The following is a 9,341-nucleotide window of genomic DNA, read 5'->3' as shown; positions in this document are numbered from 1 at the left end:
ATGCTTGGCTAAACAATTTTCAGAGGAAATTAATCTGATGGCTGGCTGGAAAGTGTCTTTTATTTCTGAAACTGATATTGATGGTTAGCCATAGAGAAGATCCCATGAGAGCTGCTCATTGCAGGCCATTTGCAGAAATGACTTCAAGTACAAGGCAGTGAATGTAGCCATGAGGAGAAATTAGATGATAATTTTTATGGATTCCACATGTCATATTTTAAATGTTTAAATCTAGGTATACAAGTAGTCTCCCAACTTATGACCTATGCGACTTGCGACCAAAAAAAAAACGGCTGCGTGCAGGCATGACGTAACCACAGTAAGCTTGCCAAAGAAGATGAGGAACAACCCATCCCCTGCTGATGCTCGATTTGGAATTAAAAATGGCTTCCACACATCTTGCTAATGTACTTCCGACGCGTCCATTTCGAGATTCAACCGGTTGGTCAGAAAGGAACACAGTTGTAAGTTGAGGACTACCTGTACAGCATGGTGACAGGCCCATTCTAGCCCACGAGTCCATATAACACCAGTTAATCTGCAAACCCCATATGCTTTTGGAGGGTGGGAGGAGACCGGAGCACCCAGAGGAAACCCACGCAAACATGGGGGCAATGCACAAATTCCTTACCGACAGTGCTGGATTTGAACCCGGGTTGCTGGATCTGTAATAAGTAGCGCTAGCCGCTACACTAAACATGATATGAGGGATCCATAGTAATCACAGTTCAGCCTTTGGCCGTATATACACTTTGCGACGTGCAGCTTCAATAGATGATCACATGAGCCTTTTTGTTCGCAACTCGGCCTTGGGTAGTAGATTCTGGGGATCTGGACCAGAGAGTGTGTCAAAGAGACTGTTGAAATACATTTGAATAATAACAAATGTTTTAAGACACAAATGAAAAAAAAAGACCAAATTAACAATTTTCTCATGCAAATATATTTTAAATAAAACAAGACTGCGAAAGAGAGCCATCCACCAGGCACATTTGGATGAATGACTCGCATTGAGCTGGAGACGCTCATACAAAGTTCATCTGGAACCACAGTTCAGATTTGGAATCAATCCTGTGTTGAAAGAGGATGCCAGGGCAGAACAAGAGATCAGACCTTCAGTGAACTCCTGATTTCTGTGCTCTAATGCAACTTTGACATCCACCCACTGAGCCACAAGGAACTGTTCCCAGCTGGTCCCTCCCAAACTGTCAGCAAGGGATCATGGAGTGACAGAGTGATGCAGTATGCAAACAGCCTTGACTCGCCCTTGCCGAGCAAGTTGTCTGCTGAGCTAGTCCCATTTGCCTGCGCTTGTCCATGCCCCTGTTAACCCCATCCTCTCCATTTTTTTTGAAATGTAGTCATTGTACCCACCTCTGCAGATTCCTGAGGCACAACTTGCTTCCTATACCCTCCATCCTTTGTGTGAAAAGGTTGCTTTGCATTCACTTTTAAATCTTTCCCCTCTCTCCTTAAAACTGTGTCCTCCAGTTTTTAGACTCCCCTATCCTGGGATTTAAAAAAAAGACTAAGACAAATAAATATATAAGATCAATGGGCAGTGCATACTAAGATGATGAATATTATACCTTGATTTCCAGTGAAATGGAAAGATAAACTGAAAATTCTAGGAAGTGAGACACACAGGCTGAAACAGCTGACTATCTGGAATTGATGAAATACACAACAAATATTGCAGCTGCAACACTGGAGCATGCATGGAGAATGAAGGCCTCAACTAGAAGTGGGTGCCTGAACAGGAGAATAAGTTGTGTCTTGCATCGGTCATTCTTATTACACGGCAGGGAGACCTGAATCTGAAGCTAGCCATTGAAACTTCACGGATGGACTTGTGTCTCTTGGATCAAGGCAAAGCCTCCTATTGCTTTTGATGGTGGAGATGGGTATCTTGAATCTTGAAACTCTGCCATTATAATGACTGTTCCTGTCTCTGCAATACCATTTCTGGTCGAGGGATTCCAATTCAGGCCTATGACAAAGTGGTGATCCTCATTCACAACTTTCACTTGAAGAGCTTTCACCGCAAAGTGAAACCATGTAAGGCCAGGCTTATCATGTGATCCAGAAATGCACTAAAGGATGGAATTTGCAACATTTAGGCATTCAATGCCCTGCAGGCACAACAAAAATACCCTTCATCCTCTTGTCCTGAGTTTTATCTGGTGCGCAGAGAGTGAGGGGATACCCGACGGAATAATTTGAGGCATTGATAGGGTAGATAATCAGAGATCCAGGGTAAAATGTCAAATACAAGAGAATATGCATTTAAGGTGAAGGGGGAAAAGTTCAAAAGAGCTATGGGGGCAGGTTTTTTACACAGAGAGTGGAAGCAGACACAAAAAGAGCATTTTGAAGCTTCTAGATGGACACGAGTATGAGAGAAAGGAGAGTATCATGTACAGGCAGAAAAGATTTCGTTTCACCTGGCATCATGTTTTCGGCCTAAAGGTACGGTGGTGTAGGTCCATTCCAGAGCATATTTGCATTCACATTGCATGGAAACAGGATTTACAGTCAATTGGGTCTGCATGGACCATCCGACACTCAATTCTACACTGGTCCACATTTTATATTCCCCATATGCTTATCAACTCCTTGTAGATTCTACCACATTCCTGCACAGAAAAGGTCAACCTACTAACCCGCACATCTGTAGAATGTGGAAGTACACCTGAGTACGTGGAGGAAACCCACGTAATCAGAGGAACCAAAACAGAAACATGCTGGAGAAGTTCAACACGTCACGCAGCATCCATAGGAAGTAAAGGGTGATCAACATTTCGAGCCTGTCCCTGAGTCAGGTATGAAGAACTTGCAAACTGCACCCTGACAGAACCAGACGTCAGAATTGAACAGAGGTTGGTGGAGGCATGAGGCAGCAGCTTTACAAGGTGTGGCACTGCCTTGTCCAAGGACTTCCAGTCCTTTGGCCACAATAAGTGAAGAGTTTCACATATTTTGCACAAATAACGTAGAAAAAAAATAGCATTGTCTCACAAAAGACAACAATGCATGGAACTGGCCCCACCTTGGCAGAACACAAGTAATCCACAAAAACTGTTATTGGCTGAAGGAAATAACATCCAGAGGAGATATTAATGGGGTCTTTCAGTCATGAATTTTACTTAGCTCTAAATGTAATGACTCCAGGAGAAGCTTCCAGTGACATAGGAAACTCAACAACTAAAGTGGGAAAAGCAGAACCAAGTGCAACTGTTTATTGTGGGTCAGGATGTGAGGTAGTTCTTCCTTTCAATCTCTCAAGCAAACATGCCTCTATCCTACCTTTGGGATTTGTCCAAAACCACTCCACATTCTGAACTTTGCCCCCAAATGTTGTCGTAATGCCCGAACCCAAACCATGCTTCGTGACATATTCTCCATGATTTCCTCCTCATGTTTCCATCCACAATTTCTTTTCCTGCTGTGTGGCTGTGGCTCACAGTCCTTAAGGTTCCCAGCCTGACTGGCAGCTCATCAAGGAACGGGGGGAAAATATCATCAAGGTACTGCCATTAAATTGAATAGTATTTCCATATCAAGCCTATTTACAGATTTTCCAGCAAATATCACACCATCTCTGACACAGAGTATCTGCCCAGTGCCCAAAAAGCTGGTTAAAAAGCCAACTCAAAACATGCTGTCCCTCTTAATTTAAACATTTTGTTCTCCGCTGAGGCCAGGCTATCTTTAAATGTGGAAAATCTCTGAACAGTTTCCTCATCTTTTGCCTTACTTCTCACTTGAAAACTTTGTCTTACACAGGAATGTGGTTGCATGAATGGTGGAAGCTCTAAGGCACCCAACAATCAAAACACTGAAAACCCACCTTCAACAATAAGTTTTTTTTAATTGCTGTATAGTATCCAGCACATAAAATTCCTGCAAGAAAAAAAAAGCGCTTTCCCCTGTGAAGCTATTGTATTTTGTGACTTCCCGTTATATTACATATTTATTGAGATAAATATGTCCACGGAGATTGTAAGAGGGTTTTTGATTTGTGTTTTATAAGTATCTCATATGCTCGCAATTACGAGTGTGAGAGACAGCTGAAAGAAAACCATCCCACCAGATCATATGTAGTATACACTGTAGACGGCATTGAAATGAACCAACTGAAAATTTGCTGGAACCTTAAAGCGTCGCCTGCGACTATAACAGTAGCTCTTTTGTGCAGAAGAGCACATTTGTGCCACAGGCAAACATGTTAATTGCCCAAAATGGCAGACCTCCACAAAGAAATAATAAAAAAAGATCTGAACCAGGAAACTGCAATGAAGCTCTTTCCTGGAAAATAAATGCTTGAGGCTGAAGGGTTCTTTGTTTCTGTCAAAGATTAGAAATAAAATGTTTGCAAGTTTAATGACAGAAAAGCCAAATTTCACTTTTGAACATAATAAGTAATATACCTTGACTTAACATGGAGCTAAATGCTAAGATATAAAATGTTTTCAACAGTAATGTCGCTGAGTTTTGATTGCACCACAGAGTCATGGAGTCAAAGAGAGAGATGCAGCATGGAAATAAGCTCTTTAGCCTATCAGGTCATTACCAACTATTAACCACCTTACCAATTTTTCCTCCTTGCCTTCAACCCCCACATCCCAGCCTAAATTTTAGCATTCATTCTTTCATCTAAGCACTAGAGGCCATTTCCAGGAGCCATTTACCCGTCTCGCACACGGGTAGTTGGGATATGGGAGGAAACTCATGTGGGAGCAGTTGGAGGAAATCCATGACAGAGAACACGTGAAGTCTACATGGAGAGCACTGGAAGGCAGGAGTGAACCAAAGATGCTGGAACTCTGAGACAGCAACTTCACTGGCTGCCTTTGTCAACCTTGTTGAGATGACCAATTTTCCTTCCTGGAACTTAGGTTAGGTCAAAACATTTTGTTCAAAACTGGATTAGTCACAATGCAAGAATCCAGAATTTAAAGAAATGGGAGCAGGTGTGGGCCACCAGGCCTGAGTCTGCTCTACCATTCATAAGAGCAAGGCTGATTTAACCTTAGTCTCAGCTCCTGACTATTCACTCTTAAGCTTCATTCCCCAAATGGACTATTATTCCCTGAATTGACAAACAATCTGTTTGTTCTGGTCTTAAATATACAGTAAAACCCCTGGTATCTGGCACCAATTGGAAATTGATAGATGCCGGATAAGTGCATTTTTGTTGAGGTTGGATGTTGTGAGTTTGGTGAGCAAGCTGCTAGGGGACACTAGTTTTAAATGTTCATATTCTTTACCTATTTATTTAATGCCATTTTTTTGCCAGTTGCTTGAGGCTGTCGTTTGCTTGAATTCCAGATAACGTGAGTTTTACTCTATTCGACGATTCAGTCTCCAGTGCTCTGAGGGTAGTGCACTCCAGAGACCCTTGATGCTCCGAAAGAATGAATTGTTCCTCAGTGCCATTTGCTTTTCCTTGCAATGCCTAAAAGTTGCACCAAATTTTCACTTTGTTCCTGAATATGCATTAAAACTTAATGAGGCTCTGTGATAGTACAGATCTATCACCAATGTATATAGTGTATATAGTTACAGTATCTAGACTGTGCTTACACCGATTGGCTGAGAGCTAAGCCACGCCTACTGTCTGGGCCTTAAAGGGTTGTGTCCCTAGCCAGGTCGAATCATTCCGGACTGGTCGGCCACCTGTGAAGAGTTCCTGTCTTTTGCTAATAAAAGCCTTGGTTTGGATCTACAAGTCTTTGATTCTTTCGACGAGCTCTACAGGCTCAAGAAATGGACTCGGTAGTGTAGTGACTTATTATCCTTAATGTTTCCAAGTGGATAAAAAAAATGAGAAAACAGAAGTCATCATGAAGTCATATAACAAAATCAAGTGTGAAGTCAAATACTGCTGAGATGCCCTCCTCTATACTCTTGATAGCCGTAACCACCTGGGAAAGAATCTGGGGAATGGTGTGTCACTTGAAAGTCTGCAGACACTGTGACTGAACTTAAAATACAGAAATGCTGGATAAACTCTGCCAGTCTCTCAGTGTCCATAGGAGGTAAAGATATATAACTGACATTTCAGACCTGAGCCCTTCTTCAAGGAATGGCTGTCATCCTTGAGAATATACCACAGCAGAAAAGTCATCTGTTGACCAACACATGAGCAAGTCTGCTTTATGGTTTTGTTTGGAAAGATGGATGCTGGATGCACAACCAAATGGAAGTGTTTTGTCCATCTCTACTGAAATGAGGGTTCTTCATCTCATCCTCCAGAAAAAGTTATTCAACAGAGAAACAAAATACTATCATCTGCTTTTAATGTGGTTAGGCCTATAGTCATTCTCAACTAGTCTTTGGTATGGGTTTTTCAATGAAGTACTTCTTGTAATATGTACTGTGCACCTAAATGAATTTGCTTAGTAAAATATTTGCGTCACACGATGCCTCCTCACAAGTATAAAAATAATTTGGCCATGCGTGGTTGATAATCCCTGTTGACTGGTTGGCCAGAGCCTGGCTAGTTGTAATCATCTAGAACAGATGTTGAAAGTTGATATTTTATTGAATTTAGTGTGTATTTTTTTGGAAGTTTCAAACAACCAATTTGAAAATGTGGTTTATTGGAATTGTCAGTGACCTCACAAATATTTAATTCAAATATTTTGAAACTAAGTTAGCATGTATTTGTATAAAATTAGTGTTTTCCTTTGCCATTAAGCCTAAGGGTGAATTGAGAAACTTCAATTATGCCACATATTTGGAAAAATTTATTTGAATGTGGGCAGGTCGCAGAGTCAAATAAGCCTGGGCAAGGAGATTTTCTTTTAATTTAGAGATACAGTGTGGTAACAGGCCCTTCTGGCCCACGAGCCCATGCCACTCAAACATCCCAATTAATCTATAAATCCCATTTGTTTTTGAAGCATCGGAAAAAACTAGAGGAAACCCAATGCGACACCGAGAGAGCATAGCAACTCCTTACGGACAGCACCCGAGTCACTGGCACTGTAATAGCATTGCACTACGCTAACTATTATTGAAGAATAGAAATGCAATGCTTTAGGTATCTTTCAATGCAATTTTTTAATGAGAAAAAAATAAATGTACCAAACTAAACAGGTTACCAATAAATTCAAAAAGAATAAAATAAATTACAGCAAGTGATGAATTATATATACACAATCTTTAGAGGTTGAAATACAGAGGAGATAAGAGTAACCAAGCGAAGAAGTTCTTCCACAGTCTTTTTGAAAGTGATGGAGTGCAGGTCTTTAATGTACATCTTGTTTTTTCAACACAGCGAAGAATGATAAGTGGACCTCTGATTGTGTGAATAAAATGTTAAAGCACAGTAACGTGTGTTGGAGTGTGGATACTGTTGTAATGTTGGAAATCCAATAACCAACCATAACAAGACAGTCTCCAATAGCAGCATATATCTGCAGATAATCTGCTTTGAGAAATGTTGACCAAAGATAGTTCATTGTTATTTATCCAAGTACAGTGCATAGGCGGACCAAAATTCTTACTTGCAGCAACATATAGAACAGGGCGCTCAGATCAATGCCTCTAAGAAGATCCTACTGGATTCCTCAGGTTAAAAGTTGATGCCTTAATTTAATGGTTTATAGACAGCACCAGATTTAAATCCTGGCCTCTCGCGGTGTAACGACATTGCGCTAACCGCGATACTCCCTACAATTCTTTAGGAATCTTTCAGTGCAATTTTTTTTATGAGGGAAAAAAAATAAAAGTACCAAAAGTACCTCATCTGAAGTTCAGCATTTATAGCAGCAGGAAGTATCTATAGTCTAGCATTACAGGCTCAATACTGCATCAAACTTTTGTGCTCATGTTTTTGACATGAGACGTGAACTCCAGCTAGTGCTGTGAGTCATCCCTCTGAATATGAGCTGCTTTCAGGCAGTAGGAAGGAAGAATTGTGGTTATCATGTGCCACTCTATTTAGAAGTGGCAGAATACAGAGGAAAATCTTTTCCTGAATATATGTGCGATATCACTACATCCATGATTAGAACAGTGCTTGCTCCAAATTTGGGCAAAACTTGCCACATTCAATATCTCATGCTGAGATGGTGTTTAGATGTAACAAATCACCCCGTTAACAGATAATTCAGCACAAATAGTTTCTAGGAAGCTATTTATCTCAATGGCACAGGGCTTCCTGATAAGAAACCCTCTGAGCCTTTATTTGCTTCCCCAGTGCTTCAGAAATAGCAGGTAGTGTGATCATTTGGTTGGAACTGCAACAATCTCCCATGAGTACATTTCCATATTTGTTTTGATATTCATTCAAGACTTCAGAAACCACAATTAACAAGCAGTTGTTGCAATATTTCCTTCACAGAAGTCTGTATGCATGTGATAGTACAGATTCTATCACCAATGTGTTTATGTACATATGTACAGACATATCCAACTGCACGAAAACCAACAAGGTCGGGTCAGATACAGCAATGAGCTCTCTGAACCCTTCTCCATTAACAATGGCGTGAAGCAAGGCTGTGTTCTCGCACCAACCCTCTTTTCAATCTTCTTCAGCATGATGCTGAACCAAGCCATGAAAGACCCCAACAATGAAGACGCTGTTTACATCCGGTACCGCACGGATGGCAGTCTCTTCAATCTGAGGCGCCTGCAAGCTCACACCAAGACACAAGAGAAACTTGTCCGTGAACTACTCTTTGCAGATGATGCCGCTTTAGTTGCCCATTCAGAGCCAGCTCTTCAGCGCTTGACGTCCTGCTTTGCGGAAACTGCCAAAATGTTTGGCCTGGAAGTCAGCCTGAAGAAAACTGAGGTCCTCCATCAGCCAGCTCCCCACCATGACTACCAGCCCCCCCACATCTCCATCGGGCACACAAAACTCAAAACGGTCAACCAGTTTACCTATCTCGGCTGCACCATTTCATCAGATGCAAGGATCGACAATGAGATAGACAACAGACTCGCCAAGGCAAATAGCGCCTTTGGAAGACTACACAAAAGAGTCTGGAAAAACAACCAACTGAAAAACCTCACAAAGATAAGCGTATACAGAGCCGTTGTCATACCCACACTCCTGTTCGGCTCCGAATCATGGGTCCTCTACCGGCACCACCTACAGATGGTAGTGTAGGATGACTGTGATTGGCTGAGAGTGTAGCCACACCTACAGGCAGGTCTTAAAGGATTGCTCCTAGCCAGACCAAGTCATTCTGGACTGGTCGACCTACTTGTGATATGCTCCAGTCTTTTAGTTAATAAAAGCCTTGGTTTGGATCAACAAGTCTTTGGTTCTTTCGACGCGCGCTACAGTGCTGTACTCCAAAAGTAAACTCAAAGCAAATCAATTT

The sequence above is a fragment of the Narcine bancroftii genome, chromosome 3, assembly GCF_036971445.1.
Source record: "Narcine bancroftii isolate sNarBan1 chromosome 3, sNarBan1.hap1, whole genome shotgun sequence".
Lineage (NCBI taxonomy): Eukaryota > Metazoa > Chordata > Chondrichthyes > Torpediniformes > Narcinidae > Narcine > Narcine bancroftii.
This window is presented reverse-complemented; position numbering follows the sequence as displayed.